The sequence below is a fragment of the Cucumis melo genome, chromosome 9 (assembly GCF_025177605.1).
Source record: "Cucumis melo cultivar AY chromosome 9, USDA_Cmelo_AY_1.0, whole genome shotgun sequence".
Lineage (NCBI taxonomy): Eukaryota > Viridiplantae > Streptophyta > Magnoliopsida > Cucurbitales > Cucurbitaceae > Cucumis > Cucumis melo.
In genome coordinates this window covers 12,763,200-12,781,628 of record NC_066865.1, presented here as the reverse complement: position 1 = coordinate 12,781,628, position 18,429 = coordinate 12,763,200, and the positions used below count along the sequence as shown (strand labels likewise).

At 44.8% G+C, this 18,429-nt stretch overlaps 1 pseudogene; it reads left to right on the top strand.

The window, feature by feature from the left end:
• Window positions 1–14,169: 14,169 nt before the first annotated feature.
• Window positions 14,170–15,633, top strand: LOC127150854 (ribosomal protein S7, mitochondrial-like; annotated as a pseudogene).
• Window positions 15,634–18,429: the final 2,796 nt, after the last annotated feature.

Below are 18,429 nucleotides of genomic sequence, written 5' to 3'. Positions count from 1 at the left end.
AAGGTCCGCTCGTATTTGGCATCGAGCCTGCACTCCTGTCCGTCGAGAAGGCTTAGAAGGGGCCTTTGGGTTTATGCGCTGGTCCTCTTCCTTCTTATGGGATTCATCCGAGAACTCGTCCACGGCCCATAAGTCGAAAAAGTCATGAGCCCCCGAGAAAGAGAAAGATGGAATTGAGGAGACGGAGTGATAGAAGGAGAGAGAAGAAGCTCTTCTCTATCTTTCGACGACGAAAGTCGAATCGCACTCCTTCTTCTTATTATCAGTCTGAAAGTAGAAGCTTGAATTTCAAGAGAAGAGGTCAATGAACAAGGGAAGAAGGTTTTGATGATGAGGAAATCCTATTACATACTATTCTCAGAAATTGAGAAAGATCTTCCCCTTCTCTGAAGAGCAGTTTCTTCAACTTATTTCATTGAATATCAGAGCTTGAATTAGATCTTGTGAATATCTTCTTATTAGTTTCGCCAGTTGATCTCAATTTCACTCATTAACTCGAATTTCAAAGGATTTTCACTAAATTCCCAATTGAGAAATTTCAAAATCATAATAGAAGAGAAAGAATTTCTCTCTGAATCTCTTGAGAAAAAGCAGGGCAAGCCTTTATCTCGGCTGGTAAAGGTCTGGCAGAGTAGAAAGAGATGGTTCACTTTAAGGTTTTTGGACTAGCTTCAGGTAGTTCTTGCTCAGTCTCTCTTTATCTTACCACGTTCTAAGAGAAAAAGAAGCAATAATAATGGCTTTGATGAAAGCCGGTAAAGGTCTGGCAGAGTATCCACCGATGGTTCACTTTCTGATCGAGGAAGGCCTTCTATCTAAATGGGGCATATAACTGATAATATAGACTTGATTCAGATTCAATAAGATAAGACTTTCAGTTCTCATTCGATCTGCGAATTCGCTCATCTAAGAAATATAATAAGCAGTCGATCACTCTGAAAATTCTTCTCTGATCTCTTCCTTATTCACTTTAGAACCTAGGCTTTCCTTCGCCTCAATGAATCTGGATAGCTTTCTTGAATCCTCTTTATTCCACCGCCTCAATGAACAAGGGGCTGTAGGACGGACGAGGATTGATGGATCCGTATTGAAAGGTAAAGAAAGAGACCGAGGCCTACCCTACTGGAAAGCGTATTGAAGTTACCCGAATATGACTGTGAACCCTTTTCTCGCGGGTAAAGAAAAAGAGTGAGAGACTTGGCATCTTAATGGAAAGGATTGAGAAAGGCATGAAAGGCACCGGCCCTACTCAAGGTCAGGGTCCTCAGACCTCCCTCTCTTAGTCTCGCAGTTCCCCACGTAGCGGTCCGTCCTACTCGTGGTAGAATATGAGCGGATTTCTACCAGTCTCAAACGAGAACAGAGCTGATTTTCCCGAAAAAATGAGTAGAAGGGAAGGAAGCTCATCCGGGTACGATCTCAGGGAAGAGGTTCAGTGTGCCCAGCAGAAAGAACTCGCGCTATTAGCACCCGACTGGGATTATCTCGTGAAAGCTCTAAGGAGTGGCTTCGCTGACCTCTGGGACGGATGCCTTTCGCCTTTCTCCTCCCTCACTCATTTCGTACTCATTCAATCTCTGTCTGTCTATTCTCTCTCTCTCGACTTCGTAAACCTAGAAAGTCTCACTCCTGAGCACAAACTCATAATCGGATATTCAGATGCGAAGCGATTCCCGCGAAAGTGCGATTCATTATTTCATAAAAAGATATTAATTAAGAAGATGAAATTCTAAAGCTCTGATATTCAATGAAATAAGTTGAACAAGGAAAGAAATGAACAAGGCGGAGTAGGCGCAAAGAATTATCTCAGAATTTGAGATGAAAAAAATCTTCGTTCTAATTAAGCTACGTAGGACGAGTCAGAAATCCATATTCATCTTCCTTCAAGGTGCGAAGGAGAATCAAGCTAGGAAGGACAAGATCAAGCCCTTGTTCATTGAGTTGAGAAGAATTTGCGAGGCACAAAGAGTGGAGTCCCTTATCCTTATTCTTCAAAGGCTCAAAGAATGATCGAAGTCTTAATTAAGCTACGTAGGACGAGTTTCCATATTAGCTTGAATTCCACTCAAACTTATGGGCCGCTCCCTCCCGGTCCGTGCGTCTTTCATTTCCGCCATAAATCAGTCCAAGAAAAGGCTCAAAGAATGATCGAAGTCCCGCAACAAGAGAAGTTCTAGGATACCGATATACCGCAACAAATTCCATTCCATAAATCAGTCGGGTTATCCAGTATTCCTCTTTTCAATCCGAACCTAAAATAATGAAAGGAAGAAAAGAAAAGCCTATCCTTCGGAGGACTCTTATCTTATGAGATCTGATTATAAGCTTCGCAGAAGGAGAGGCTCCAAAGAATATTGAGAGGCGGAGCGGTCCGAAGGACTGATTTATATCCATATTAGCTTTCTTTGAACCTTCTTCATTGATCTTTCAACTTCTTTCTTTCGCGGTCTCCTCTCTCAACTGATAGAACTCCTCCAACTTTTTGATGGATGCCTTCTATCCTTCCATTTATTCTGACTTGTTCAGACAAATCAATAGATCACTTTTCAACCTAGTTCCGAAAGTCTTGAAACAAGGGCAACTTCCAGCTTCAACCTCATACGGGACGACGGAGGGAAGGCGAAGAACTGAAAGGGGTGCCTGTGAGCCTTTCTTCCTCAAGATCGAAGAACTGAGCCGACCCCACCATTCTTCATGGTGAGTTATAGCTGCTCGGGCTAAGGCGGGGAATTCCTCTGTATTTGTGCTCCTTCTTAAACTCGGCTAAGCCCCACCCACTAGGGACTGCCTATCCTTATTCTCCCGACCGAGCCAATTGAGCGTACTAAATAAAGGAGATTCATTCTCCTCAGATCCTGAGGCTCCTTTCCCCTTGGTCAAGCTTCTTCCCTCCTTCCCGACGCATAGGAGAGAAGGAAGTTTGAAAGAAAGATCAGCTGGACTCTTTTCTCTTTCATCACATCGCTGATTTCGTACTTTTGCATGGGTTTCAGGACTGAACCGCCTCAATGAACAAGGGGTTCTCGCTTTACACACCCCGATCGGGGAAATACCATCCCGGAAGACTCTGATCCTCTTCCTCTACTCCGTGAGACTACTTCTTTCTCATAGTACGGATGCTAACAAAGAAAGAGACTGCCGACCCTGGGGCCCTCCTTCCCCTGAAAGTTCGCGATCCGATGCCTCAACCGGTCTCACCAAGACCAAGGGCGACTGAAGAGGTGGGTGGGGCCTTTGTCCTCCACGAGCCGCCGATTCCTGGGAGTTTGAATGAGCATTTTCCTGGGTTTCCCACACGTCAAATCATTTTCTTTGAATCTCGTGCCGGTCTTAAGGAAGTTAATTTAATAAGGACGAAGATTCTTTGAGCCTTCTTCATTGAGGCGCTTTCATAAGTTTATGTCCTTGCTTTCCTTTGAGGCAGCCTCATCCCAAGGCCTATATCAAAGGCATATTAAGAAAAGGATGAACTTCACGAGTCTCCCATCCTGAAAAGAGAAAGAAATCTGATTTGACTGGCGCAGGGAATGGTAGATTTGCCCTTAAATCAAGGTTGAGCAATTAAGGAAGACGGAGCGGATGAAAGTTCAAGGAAGAGGTAGAAGTAGTTTAATTAACAAAGGGACGCCATAAGTTTGAGTCATCCGCAAATCTTAGTTCCATGAACAAGTCCCATAAAATCAGTGGAATGACGAAGGAACTCATATGAATTCAGCCTCCGGACGCTCAAAGAATTTGAGAAGCGACTAATATGGATAGTCCGAAGGACGGAGAAAGAAAGGCGCAAAGAAAGAAGCTCATTAACTCGAATTCAAGAATCATTCTGATTGAATAACCTTCTTCATTGGGAATCTACAAGATCCCTGTCCGGAGGATTTATCCGGAGGACTATCCATATTAACCTACGGACCAGAAAGTCAAACTAGAATCAAACAATGTTCATTTCTTTGATAGGCTTGATTCTTTCATTGCGTTTTCCCGTCTTTTTTCTTGCAAAATGGTCCTTTTTCTCATCTTGATATTTAACGATAATAGAGAAAAAATTCAAGATTTTGAATGAAAAGTTGCTGCCAGCCATACCCAAAACCTAGCTTTTTCTGAATTTTCGCTAAGAAAAAGAAGAAATTGAATATGTCAAAATCAGTCAAAAAAGATCTTTTCTCATTAGAAATGAAATTCAGAAGGTGAAAGGTGCGAAGCAGCTCGACTAAGAAGGAGTCAATGAACAAAGGCTCATTTCATAAAGACTGATTCTGGAAATTCAAAGGAGCCTGAATGAGGCGACTCAAAACGAAAGGAGAGGGGGGACGGATGAAAGTCAAGATTCAAGACGCTGAGTTTGAAGAGAAGAAGAGGAAGGAAGCAGTACCAGAGAAGTAGCTCCAAGACTAATTAAGCTACTTTGGACGGGTTCATCGTCAGCGAAAAGGAAGAGAGATAGACCCTGATAAGGTGAGTGAAGGCAATACAAGACATGCCGCCACCTAAGACAGAAAAGGAAGTCAGAGGCTGATTAGGGCGATTTCAGTACATCTTCCCTTTCATCTCAAGATTAAGCACGATGCCCCATTTTCAAATTCAGAAGAATCAACCCATGCAGTGGAATGACCATTGCCAGAAAGCCTTTGACCAGATCAAAGAATAGGACAAAGGTTTATATGAAATAAATCAAGGTAGCAAGCCTATTTTCAGAGAGTTCTTAGACGAGAAAGCTCAGTCCATTAGAGTGAATTGATTTGAGCGCCTCGCAAATTCTTTGACTTTATTCGCAAATTCTTTGCGCCTTTCTTTTCTCAAATTCTTCCCGTCCTCCGGACCGGGTCCCACTCCGCGGTTCCACATAGAAGATATTCCACATAGAAAGGACCTCTTTACTCCACCGCCTCATTTAGTATCGTCGGGCTCCTCTCCTTATCAGTCGAGTACCTTCGCTCCTCTCCTTATCAGTCGAGTACCTTCGCTCCTCTCCTTATCAGTCGAGTACCTTCGCTCCTCTCCTTCCTAACCTCAGTCGAGTACCTTCGCTCCTCTCCTATATTTTTTTCGTAGAGTACCTTCGCTCTGAACCTTCTTAGTCGAGCCGCTTTCGCTCCTGTCCTTCTACGCTGGATTCTGCTTCGCTCCTGTCCTTCGTAGCTTGATTCTGCTTCGCTCTGAACCTATATCTGAAACGTAGAGCACCTTCGCTCCTCTCCTTCTATTCTACGCTTGATTCTGCTTCGCTCCTCTCCTATATTTTTTTCTACGAGTACCTTCGCTCTGAACCTTCCTAACCTCAGTCGAGTACCTTCGCTCCTTTTGATTTTGAGTCGAGCCTTTCGCCTCTCAGATCTAGGCCTACTGACCCTTGAAAGACGAGTTTTGCTTGTGGGTTTGACTCCTATCTTCTCCTTAATCCACTCGGCCCTTGTCTGCTTCGAAAGTCACGCTTCATCGACTTCCTCTTTCAGAAGTTTCTGCTTTAGTTGCAGTGTAGGAGGAAGCCTCATCCGCCTTTCATGAGGCAGATTGTACAGGTTAGATCTCGACGATACCAATTCCCCTGCTCGACGCCTTGTTCATTGACTTTCAGTGGCTTCCGTTGAAGAAGCTGTTTATGGGAGTCTCACTATATTCATAAGGAAGCGAAGAAGCTTCGAGACCCTCACGCATGGAACCTACCCCCGGAGTCAAGGCGCGAAGCGAAGCGACTTATCGATGTTATTGGAACAAGGCCTTCCAAACCTACTCAAAAGAGAAAGAAAGCCTATGATTCGAATTCCACTAAATTGTTTGCACGCACAATTGTCTGTATTAGAAGGGGAGCCAAAAGCAGCAAGCACTCAGCAAGTTCAGTGATCATAGGATGATCAAAGCATTAGCTATTCATCATCCCAGTTGTAGCCATTGCACCGCTCCGTGGGATCAATATAATACTAAATCAAAAGACTTGAAACCATCTGGTTCACCCGATCCTCTTAGATATGATATGGTTTGTGTGCCACGCATTCAATATGATATATCCACTGATCTTCTTTACTAGCTTTATTGCATGAGACCACCACTTGGAACCGATTGAGATGGATATTCCTCCCGTTGATGAGGATGAGGAGCGATGATTCGGAAAGGCTTTTTCTTCGATAATTCTTTGAACCTTGTTCATTGAGGCCTCAGAGCCAGATCCATTGAGGCGGATGAATATTGAATGAAAGCAGGGAGGCATGAAAGTCAGAAAAAGGCAAAGGCGATTAGTTATGATAAGATTCAAGGCATAGGAAGAAGAAGAAGACAATGAAATATTCTTTGAACCTTGTTCATTCAGGCCTCCGTAGCCGTCCTTTGATACATTGTTATATGCATTGTTATATGAGTCCGACTATCCTAAGACCTTTCACAAGGATCTCTTTCTTGAAGCACTAGGTTGCGAACCTGAAGCATGCTTCTTTGGCTGAAATTTCTCCTTTTAGGGAGAAAGAGTATTCAAAAGTCAGTAAGGAGACCTTTTTCAGTAGGGAAATCTGTCCCAATAGATAGATAAAGGATAAGTTGTGCCCAAGAAAAGAAGCAAGGGTCAAAGATTCCTTATCAATTTCTTAGGAGGAGAGGTCTTGTTTCGGTGTGAATAACTAAGGCTGTCTTCTTAACCGGAGAGGAGGACCTAAATTTCTCAGTGGCATAGAAAGTTCAGATAGATCGGCGGCAGAAGTCGCTCTTGAAAGGTGCGAAGGAGCGAGACCAGAGAGAGAGAAGTTCTTGGTCCCAGTTGTTCCAGTTGCTGTCGTTCTCGCATCGAAAAGGTAATTATCCCATAGTCTCCCTCGGGCTAGGCGCCCAGGTAGAGTTAGCGAGCCCACTAAAATAAACCGTAAATCTTCTTTGAACCTTAAATAACTTTGCGACCCACGGAGCGGTGCAAAGAATGATCGAAGCGACTGAAAGTTCGCCCTTTACAAGGTCTCATTATATAAGGAGAACTCAAAGACTAGGACTTCGGACCAGTCCTCCGGACGTGAAGAAGAAGATCGACTCTTATCAATGAACAAAGGGGGTTCAAAGAATATTGAGAATTTGAGAAGGAATGAAATTCCATTAACAAGTCCGACGCCTCAATGAACAAGGTTCAAAGAAGATTGAATCGCTCAATTACGACCTTCTGAATTTCTTTCTCCTGATAATGCTCGGATAAATAAATAGAAAGTAGTTGACGGCTGTCCGCTACGCGTAGCTCCGGAGATCCAGAGAAAGAAAAGTCGTTTACGGCTGAAGGCGCAAAGAATATTGCGAGGACTTCGGACGGATAAATACAGGCGCAAAGAATATTGCGGCTTTCACCGCTACGCTCCTAATAAGGGAGAAAGTGCTTCTTTAAAGGCTCCGCTGGATAAAACAAAGGCTCCCCCCGGGGACCCCTCTTTCGGAGATGGAAGAAAGATCCCTTCCCTTGGTGGGGTGGAGCGAAGCGACTTAATCAGCTCTTGAAACTGAATCTGCTTTTTGAGTTGAGATAGCTACCCCGGTTTGAGATAGCTACCCCGGAGCGTAGCTACTTAATCCGCTCTTCAATCAAACTGAATCTGCTTTCCCGGAGCGTAGCTACCTAATCTGCTCTTTCAGTAGTAGTTCCTTCCGCACTTTTCCCGGTCTAGGGGAGGGGAGAAAGAGGGTCCCGGGGGGAGCCTCTTTCGGAGATGGAAAGATACCCGAGCGGACAAAGTCTTTCAATGTTCGCGATCCCCCGGAGCCTAGCTCCCTAATCAGCTCTTTCAACTTAATCTTCTTTTGCTTTCCCGGAGCGTAGCTACCTAATCAGACTGAAAAAGTCAGTCTTCCTTCTTTTTCCCGGTGGAGGGGAGGACAGGTGACCAAAGGAGCCTGTCCGGAGATGGCCAACTAAGATCATTCATGAATTAATGAGAATATTAGAGGAAGAGAATCCGTAGCTTTGTAGAAGCCCGTCCTCGCGTACTCCAAAAAGGAAGCGAGAGGGGGGGCATACACAAAGCCTTAATATGGGGCGCGCGCGCGCGAGGTTCTCGTTTATATATATGGAAAAAGGTAGAAGCCACCGCTTCCAAATAAAAAAGACGAAATTCCTAATTCCAAACTGAAAACTAAGGGGGAGATTCCAAACACAAAACTAAGGGGGTTTTTTAACCTCCGCTACATCTGCTTTTTGAGATTTCTACCCCGGATCAGGAAAGGAGCGTAGCGACTCTATCTTTTTGCGTAGTAGTTCCTTCCTTCTTCCTTCTTCCTGGTGGAGGCGCAAAGAATTTGCGGGGGGAGCCTCTTTCGGAGATGGAAAGATAACCCTTGGTGGAGCGAAGCGGAAAAGTCTGTCAATGTTCGCGATAGCGACCCCTGGAGCGTAGCGACTCTATCTTTTTGCGTAGTTCTTCCTTCCGCACTTTTCCTGGTGGAGGCGCAAAGAATTTGCGAAGGGCAGGAAAGAAAGAAGGGGGGAGCGAAGCGACTTAATCAGCTGTAGCTGTAGCAGTTTGAAAGGTAGAGAATGAGCCCGCTAAACCCAGAGAATGAAAGAAGCGTCTTTCAAGGCAAGAAAAGAAAGGCAGGGATCTTCTTGGTCCAGACGACCGGAAGGACGAGTATATAGCTGAATGAATATGAGTTCAAGAGAAAGAATATTGAAAAAAGATCAAAGTCTTTGACTTTATTCGCTCCAGATGAGTCTTATTCCACTAATCTTCGTATTCTAGAAGCTCGACAAGGGGCATGTCCGGGGCGTGAATGAAAAGTCTATCAAAGACAAAAGTAGTCTTAGCCCCATCAATCACTCTTTTTCTATGGAGGCAAAGACCAGGCTTCTCCACGGGCTCTTTCTTTCTCCCCTTTCTCCTATCTCTATTGCCCAAGCAGCAGATAGAAAAAGGCATAATCAAAGAAAGGCGTCAGCCCAAGCCGACTGTCCGTCAGACGAATGCGGTTCTTTCATCTCTCTCTTTCGGAATGAAGGAGACCAGTAGCCCCACGGAGCGGGTGTGTCTGTTGACGCCTAGGTTCTTTCCGTAGTTGTGGGCAGGTTCCTCTTTCGGATGAGAAATCCATCATTGGTATCCTCGATCTGGCCTAGGCGCCTATTTCTTTTAGATTCTGATAGTCGTTTTAGTCTGTTACGTGCAAACTCCGGTTAAGACTTCCACAGATTCATATGTCCTTATCAATGAGACGGCTCAAATCTATGGTTTTGGTCTATAGGGTCGAAGATAAGAGGCTCGGGTCGCCTAGCATCGTAACCAGTAGAGAGTTAGTTACGCCCTAGGTGAAATGAAAGACGCACGGGACCGCTTTTCATAGCTCGACCGTAGGAAAGATGTAATTGAGTCGACAGTTAAGGCGCGATAGCGAAAGGACTTACAAGGTGCGAAGGAAGGAAACTTTCTCGACTCGACCTCAATGAAGAAGTCAATGAACAAGGGCAAGTGCAAGAAAGGGTGAGACTGAAGTTACGAGAGAGAGAGAGATTTGACTCTTTTATCAAGGAGCCCCAAGATTCAAACTAAGAAATTTCAGCCTCTTGAGTCGGAAGAAAGGTCACTGAAAGAGGAAGGGGAATTCCCATTCAGAGCAAGAACAAGACTATCTCGACGACTGTCAAAAGTAGCTCGATCGGGAGCCGGATAGGGAGCCCCAGGCGAAGGACCAATTCGGAGCAACTGAAATAGGAGACTAGCCCTCCCTAGCTAGAACTTGAGAATCTAGGATCCTCGGCTGGTGGGGCACCCCTTGAATTAGTTCTTGCGGATGCAGCACTATACTATCAGTCCTTTCTCCAAAAATAGACCGCACTAGGCGGTCAAAGGCTTTATTGTAAAGCAATTATGAATAGATTGAATGAAGGAGTATAATAAATGGAAGGGATGAAATAAGGATTGGATTCTCCTACAATAATCAGTCAAAGGCTGTACACTAGGCTCGGGACAAAGGAAACTCGCCACGACGAGGGCGCCGAACTCAAGCAATCTCTCTTTTTCCGTCGGCCTTCTTTCTTCATTGATTGACTTTTCAAAACTAGTCAAAAGACTAGAAGGACCGGTGGAAAGCAGGTCTTTCCACTACAAGGGGAAAGGGCTAGACGACTAAGAAAGAAAGTCTCTTTATTCTGAGGATCAAGGCTCAAGCGAGGGACTAATTAAGCTAGCACGGACCGGTCGGCGATTGAATGAGAAATGAATTAAGGAAAGCGCAGCTCTAACTGGAGTTAGGAAGGAGCTCTTTCTTTCTCTCCTTTGTCGGCTCATAAGTAGCTTTGGCTAATCTCCTTTCTCTTTTGGCTAGGCTTTCTTCCATTGCAAATTCCCGGTTGGATGCGTCATCTTCGCTCGTAAGGCCTCTCAAATCAAGTGGCTTTTTTTTCTCTTTTTCATTTCTCAAATTCTTTGAGCCTGACTGAACTTTCTGACAAGTCCTTTTTCTTCTCTTTCTCTTCCTTCCTTTTTGATAATAATCTTTGTCAACTCCTTCCCTTGTGAATTCAGGCTCCTTTTCATTTGAGGATAAGGACTGAGCAAATTCTTTGCGCCTAACCTTTGTATCCTTCCTAACCTCAGTCGAGTTCAACTCAACTCCTACGGAGCCTATTGTTTTCAGTCGAGTTATTTCATAACCTACTCCGCCTTTATCAATGATCTTTGAGCCTTTGTTTTTCCACTAAATAGGCTTGAATGTTGTGGACTGATTTATGGGTCCTCCGGACTGATCCACTCAAGAGTATAGTAATCCTTCCCTTTCTTGTTATGGGATCGCTTGAGCTTTCGGAGGCTAGGCTTGATCTTTCTGACTTAAGGAGATGCTACCTTCTTTCTTTTGCTCTGATTCCGATTCTCCGTCTTCTTTGACTCATTCCACTTAGACTACTATTCCGCAACTAAGAATACGAGGTCTCAGTCTGACTCTTTGAGAACTATTCCTACCCCTTGGCTGGCCGGCCTTTATGACTGACTCGTAAACTCTGTCCTTTCCTCTTTAGGAAAGGGATCCATTCTTCGCGCGGACGATTGATGGATCCGATCTTTGATCCTATTGATCATGAAACTGAGACGGTTCTTATGCGAGTAGTACTTAGGAAGAAGGAAAGAGGAGAGCTTCTTCTCCCCTCTCTGGGGCTGCTTCGCTTCCTTTCTAGCTTCCTAAACTGATCATTCTGAGTCTTTTCCCTATTCCCCCTTCCCCGATCAAGTCAAGCCTATGAATATCATAGCACCGATCCAACTCCAACTCTAGCAGCGGGAATGCTTTCCCATTCAGATATTGCATCAAGGGTGCTTTATTCAAGACTATCCCGATTGAGAAGAAAATCCTCTATCACATCAGTCTCACCAACCGCGGATGTGGGACTTGCAGCGGCAAGAGATCGTCCGTATGCATCGACATCGTCCGCGATTTGATAGCATAGGGGAAGGAAGGATGGAATCGGACCTTCTCTCTTTTCTGAAATGCGCGGTGCTTTGAACATGCGGATCGGACCCCTTCCTTTATGGGATTCTCGCCTCAGTTCCTCCTTTCCCTGATCGTGGGAGTGAGTGGGCCTAGCCTCCGAATGAGAATTACCTTTTTCAATGAAAGATAGACTGTCTTCCTTTTAGTAGGCTTCAAGAGATCGAGCTACTAACTTCCTCTTTTCTACTAACTTCCTCAACTGGTCGAGCCGCCTCAATGAACAAGGGGCCTCTTGTCGAGCTACTGCATTCTTCTTCGCCATTCTCCCTTACTCTTTCTTTGACTGTCTCAACTTCTTTCTGTAGCTTCTTCTGAAACTCGGGAAAGAAAAATGACAGTTGTTCTAGAAAGGACGACTGATGACTCAGACTCAACCGAATCCGACTAATTCCCCATTGGTAGTCAAAGACGGATGGTTCTAACCGCATAGTCAACCCTTCCCCTTTTCAGAGATCTAGCTACAGCAAGAAAAAGATGAAAGGCATCAAAATCGAATATGATCCTCTTTCTAGTAGAATAAGAGAATATAGAAGCATCAAAATAGAAGCTTGCTTTTCTTGTTAGTGGGTTTGAAGTTCAAAAAAGGAAGAAGAGGGGGTCTCATTGATAAGGACATATTAATCTGTGGATCAAATCAAAGACTACCTTCTTCATTGCCTTGTTCATTGATTTGCCTTTTTTTTTCTACTTTCATCCTCAAATTCACTAATTAAGCTACTCCAGATGAGTTCTATAACAAGGAGAATTTCTGAGTTGCACTCCTTCAAATTTCAAGGATAAGGACCCACAAATTCTTTGCGCCTAAGCGCTCTGAACCTATATTTTTTTCTACGAGTACCTTCGCTCCTCTCCTTCCTAACCTCAGTCGAGTGGCTTCGCTCCTCTCCTATATTTTTTTTCTACGAGTACCTTCGCACCTGAATTTATCTACGAGTCCCAAATTCACTAATGAAACTAATCTGGACCTTTGTTTTGATTTACATATTGAATTTGTACAAATACCACTAGTTAGTAAACTCAAAGAAAAGATGCGCGCGTCCTGTCTCGAGTCAGAAATTCCCCTTCTTCTGACCTTTCTCTTTCAGTCAACTTCTTCCAATCCTCTCATTCCTACCTATTACTTCTCCTCTGGGCAGTCAGGAGGTGGACATCAAAAATCTTTCATTGGGTACACTTTGACGTCCTATCTACTTTTTTTTGAATTAGAAAGCGCTCTTATCAGTTCGGTAGAACGTGGGTCTCCAAAACCCGATGTCGTAGGTTCAAATCCTACAGAGCTCCGTTCTTTCAGTAGAAAGATCGATCGTAAATGAGCCTCATCTATATAAGGCCTCTCGCGAGGTTCTCTATTGATTTTCATCTGACCTCTTCTTCTTTTTTGAAAATCTCTTGCATAAATATTCAGTCCCAGGATCAGAATCTGAAGGATGAAAAACAAAAGTACGAGACCCAAAAATAGGATTCCATCTTTGCCTTTGCCTGCAGATCCTAGTCTGATAAAAGCAGAAAGCAGAATCGCCGTAAAAAGAGAAAGAATACGAAAAGGATTCTTTGTCAACATGAGATTCTTTATGACACCATTCTTTGGCCACCCACATGGGGCCATATACCGAAAAGAAAAGAAAAGACTCAACTCAAAGACAGACACAAGACAGAGACAAGAAGAAGAAAGTGGTCGAAATGGAAAGACGAAAGTGGAAGATGGGATTTGAGAAAATCTCCCGCCCCATGACTAATATTGAGAAGGCGGGGGCAGAAAGGATTTCGCACATACATTTTCTTGCGCGAGATCCAGCAAAGAAATATGAAGAGGGAAAAGAGTCAGTCAGACCTCTACCTCTAGTCCACTCATGAACTCGAATTCAAGAATCCACGGATTTCTCGCAAATTCTTTGCGCCTAACTACGGGGGTAGGACGAAGAAAGCTTCTTTCCGGATCGTAATCAGTCGATCTTGGGGTTAGAATATCGAGAGCAGCTCTCTTCTGAGATCTTGCCATGATCCGCTGAGGCTGAATCGGCTGAGAAAGGGAATTAGATCTTGATAGAGAAGCCCACGTAGCGGTACTAAGATAGATGATTCAACTCTTGCCCATGAATACTCTGTCTTAACTCCGGTAATTCAAGGATGTTCATATTAAGAGCCTTGCCCAGTCGTACATTCTGAATTTGATACCGAACCTTCACTCTGGATTCAGGCGTGTGTACCAGTACTCAGGGACATTCAGGATTGAGAAAAGGGTAATCTCGGGATCCATATCAATCCTACATCTCCACTATAGGCTAGATACTGTCGCATCCAGGCGCGAAAGAGAGTGTACTCATAGAGATCTCTGATTTCCTCGTCTGGGTACGCCTCCACAGGAGCTCAGGCGGCAAGAGGGGCTCAATCAGTCGCTGTCTTATATAACCTACGGAGGAGGGAGGCACTATAAGGCCAAGTGCTAAGGAAAGAGCTAAGACCACGTGATTACACGCCGCGAAAGCTAAGATCACAACGAGTCTCTTTGCTCTACGTCCATGACGAGATGAGAACTCGAGAAGCGGACTGAAAGCCAAGGCCTGCGGTCCGCAACCGGGTTGAAAGACGCATAGGGTGCTTAACCGTCATATGAGAGTTATACCACCCCATAGACTATCGGATCATCTGAAGAGAGATTGGTTCAAGGTCGGACTAACCGAAAAGGTTTAGCAAACTCCACGGCTCCGGGAGCTGAGAGATTTTCCAGTTGAGATGCCAACGCCTAAAAGTGGTGAGATAGGGTAGATATAGGCCAAGAAAGAGGAGTAATATCCCAGAGGCTGACCTGAAAGCGAGAGGTTTCTCCTTCTTACTTAATCAAGGAGACCTCGAAGATAAAAGAGGCAAGAGCGGAGTTAACAGCCGAGGACGCAAATGATGGTCCAAAAGCTGTCTCCATCAGTGTTTACATGATAGGGAGAGGCCACCTATCTGTGGCACTCTGAAAATCAATGGAATAGACTGGGGGAGCTATTCCGATCAATCGATCGAGAGGAGCGAAGCAGCTTTACCGTGTTTACGAGAAAGAAATTCAACTACCACGGACCGGAACATAATCAGACTGAGACTTGAATTCGATCTTCATTCTCCCACTACGCGGTCTTCTCGTATGAGATCTTTCGGATCGGTCCTGATGCCGGGACGGAGCCGTATGAGAGGAGAGTGTATACTCTTTCACTCCGGGAGCGAGACCAAAGTTCAAGAAGTTGAGTGGTCCCCTCTCTCTCTCTGAAAAGAAAATAGAGGGGAGTTGGCTGATAAAGATGGACAGTGACGATTGCGTAATATCAATTTCTCGGCCTCGTCATCGAAAGCGGCTGAACATTTCTCTCCAATTCTAAGCTATATGGGGGGGCTTGGATGGTGAGCAAAAAGAATTGATCAAGAAGTTGGTAAAACTTTCGCATGAAAGAAGGTAAAAGAACGAGAGTTCGTGCTATTGTTTATCAAACTTTGAATCGCCCAGCTCAAACTGAAGGCGATGGAATCAAACTGATGGTTGAGGCCGTAGAGAATATAAAGCCCATATGCGAAGTCGAAAAGTAGGAGTAGCAGGTACTATTTATGATGTCCCTGGGATTGTAGCCAGGGATCGTCAACAAACCTTAGCTATTCGTTGGATCCTTGAAGCAGCTTTCAAACGACGTATAAGCTACAGGATAAGCTTAGAGAAATGTTTCATTTGCTGAGATACTGGATGCTTACCGAAAGAGGGGAATTGCACGTAAGAAAAGAGAGAATCTTCATAGACTGGCTTCCACCAATCGAAGTTTCGCGCATTTCAGATGGTGGTAAAGTAGAGACCACATAATAGATAATAGAATATTTATTCCTCATTCAGTCAGATTATGAAGTCAGATATGCTTTGACCCAGCCTCCGCCTTCTGATATTTGGAGTCTGAATATAGAAAGCCAGCCTTCCTCATACTCCTCCCTTCATTCATTATTCATTGAGTTGGAGGATAGGCTTGATGAAGGAGGCCCGCCCCTTATGCATTGCATGAAAGAACCGAACTTTGTATGACTTCTCTTTTGCCTCAGGAAAAATGAATACGAAAGGGAGATCAATCAAAAAAGAGGCCATGAATTCAGAAGTAGTGGGCCTTTCACCCTCTTTCTAGTGACTCGGGGAGCTGATCTGAGAAATGCACTTCAATAAAAAAAAAGAAAAGAAAAGGGGAAGAAAAGAAAAGGGAGGGGATCTCTGAGATACCATGTTGGTATGGCCGGGCATAATCTGAAGTGAGGTCAAAAAGAAGAGGTCTTCGGCGGTAGAGGCGCGATAGCCCCCCCTTTTTATGTCGGAAAAGGCAAGAGAAAGAAAAGTCAGGACTCTCTCCGTTGGGCAAAAGGCTGTGAAGGTTTGCTCCTTTCCTCACTCCACTAGGGATTTCTTTGGCTCAAGCTATCAATAGCAATAGTGAAACTCGTCCTTCATTAGCTTACGTGGGAATGGAAGAACTTCCCCACCTCACTACTAAACCGTAGCTTTCTACCTTTTGATTCTGGTCATTTTGTCTCCATCATACCAAGACCCGTCCCACTTGAAACCTGTAGTTGCAGCAGCCGTTTTTCTTGATTACGGAAGAAGGCGCTCTAATCCGCTTTTTTCAAGCTTCCCATCCGCTGAGTGAGGTCGATTCCCAGGACGGAGGCTTTCCCCACCACCCCCATCTAATCCATGCGGGGTATGCCAATTTCTCTTTATCACGAGGAAATGGAATTGAGCAAAGGATGTATAATAATCAGCGGCTTTGAAAGGAGAAATGGAGATTGGGAAGTCATAAGTGAGAGGGGAGAGAGATGAAAGAAGAACTAGCCTCATAGGCATTAGCTCGAGAGAAGAGAGGGAGATGAGCGTGCGAAGCCCCTAGGAAGGAAAGAGGCGCGAGCTGCAAGCTTAGAACTAGTATTTCCAAAAAGAACCTTTTCACCGGATGAGAAAATCAAAGGCGAACTTTCGGCTAGTAGAAGGAGGATTGAAGGATTTCCCTACAGGAAATTCAGTAGCGGATGCATCAAGGCGCGTCCTTCTAATTCTGATGGTAATTCATTTCATAGATTTCCGCCATCTCATCTCCTGGAGCAGAAGTGCCCCTTATTACAAGCTAAATAGTAGGTTATGCAATCGGCATCGACTAATTCTCAAAAAAGTCAAGTAGGCACCTTGATGAAACTCCTAGAGAAGTCCAATCCAAGGAATTTTGAGTGGAATGAATGATCTATACTTGAATCCTACATATTCCCACTTAGCGGTCGGACCTCTTTCTTTGATCCACTAAAGAAAAGATGGAACTCAAAGAAGCGGAGCGGAGATAGAGGCGGAATGAAATATGCGAGGAGCGAAGGTACTCGACTGAGGTTAGGAAGGAGAGGAGCGAAGGTACTCTACGAAAAAAATATAGGAGAGGAGCGAAGGTACTCGACTGAGGTTAGGAAGGAGAGGAGTTGAGAAGCGAATACTCGTGCAAGCGCAAAGAAGACGACTCCTATCTTTTTCTACTTTCAGTGGATAGTCGGACTGATTTATGGAAGTCTTTCTTAGCTTAAAATGACTTGATATCTCTTGATGATTTCAAAGCAAAGAAGAAAGAAGTACTCTTCCAAAGCAAGAGGGTATCTATCATATCCATACTGGGGACCCGAGATAACTAAAGAGTGAAGCTGCGGGACCAATACCATAGGAAGAAAGGGAATTCCCAGTCGACCGAAGAGGACCCTAGGCTTCCAAACCTACTAAAACATAAATAAAGAAGACTTCTCCGTGGGCTCTTTCATCTTCATTTTCCTTCACAGGCCGTCGGCCTTCTTTCTTATAATTGTTTGACTCCCCCGTCAAATTGTTCATTCCATCAAAAGGAAGGATCCGGGTGGGCGAGAAGAGGGGAAATGAAGCATCACGACCATAGGATCAACCAGATGAATTGAGGCGGAAGGAAAGCCTAGGAATTCATTCTCAAACTAGAGAAAGTTGGCCTCAATGAACAAGGCTCCGTAAGGCGCGAAGCGAAGCGACTCTTAATGTGAAGGAGCGAAGGTACTCGACTGAGGTTAGGAAGGAGAGGAGCGAAGGTACTCGTAGAAAAAAATATAGGTTCAGAGCGAAGCCACTCGACTGAGGTTAGGAAGGAGAGGAGCGAAGCAGAATCAAGCTACGAATAGAAGGACAGGAGCCCGGACGATACTAAATGATCCGTCTTTCAATCGGCGCATAGGCGAAAGGCCCCCCCACGCATCCCTTTCAGAAAAAGCATTTGTTGTGGAAGCGTAACCCCTAGGCCCAGAATGAATTACATAAGCTAGAACTGAGATCAGTCAATGAAAAGAGTGAAATCGGAATAAGAAGATCGCGCCAGAGAGAGAACAAGGTTTTCGGGAGGCTTTTGTGGTTAACCTCGTCCTTTCCTTTCGAACTCATCCATTCCATAGATCCCACGTAGCGGTCCTTCCTTATTTCATGGGATAAAGATTTCGACCAGTTAATTAAACTACCACGGACCGGTAGGCTTGAGTCCTGGGGGAAAGAGAGATATGGGACAGCATACCGAAGGAAGAAGATCAAAAAAGCCACCCGATTCGCCCCATAGGAGAGCGGATACCTGTCTGCCGGCCCCAGGTTCAATCAGGTGGTCTCGCTTCTCCAAGACAGATGGAGATAGGGAAAGAGAGCCAGCTGGGTGCTGATCAGAGGATAGAGCCACCAGGTGCACGGATCTGAGAGTTCTTTCCATTTAGTAGGCAGTTCAGGCTCGACCTGGGGCACCCCTTTCAGTAGTTGGGAGAGTAGGATCATACGACAGCAATAGGAGCTGTAGAGGCAGGTTAATAAGGAGAGGTGAAAAGAAGAAAGCCTAGAGTAGAAATGGAAGATCTCTCAGACTAAAAGAACTAAGGACCCGTCCGAAGACCTCCTTACCCCAGACGGCGCTTACCCGAGAGGCGAGTTGGAGCCCTTATTTCAGTCAGACAGCA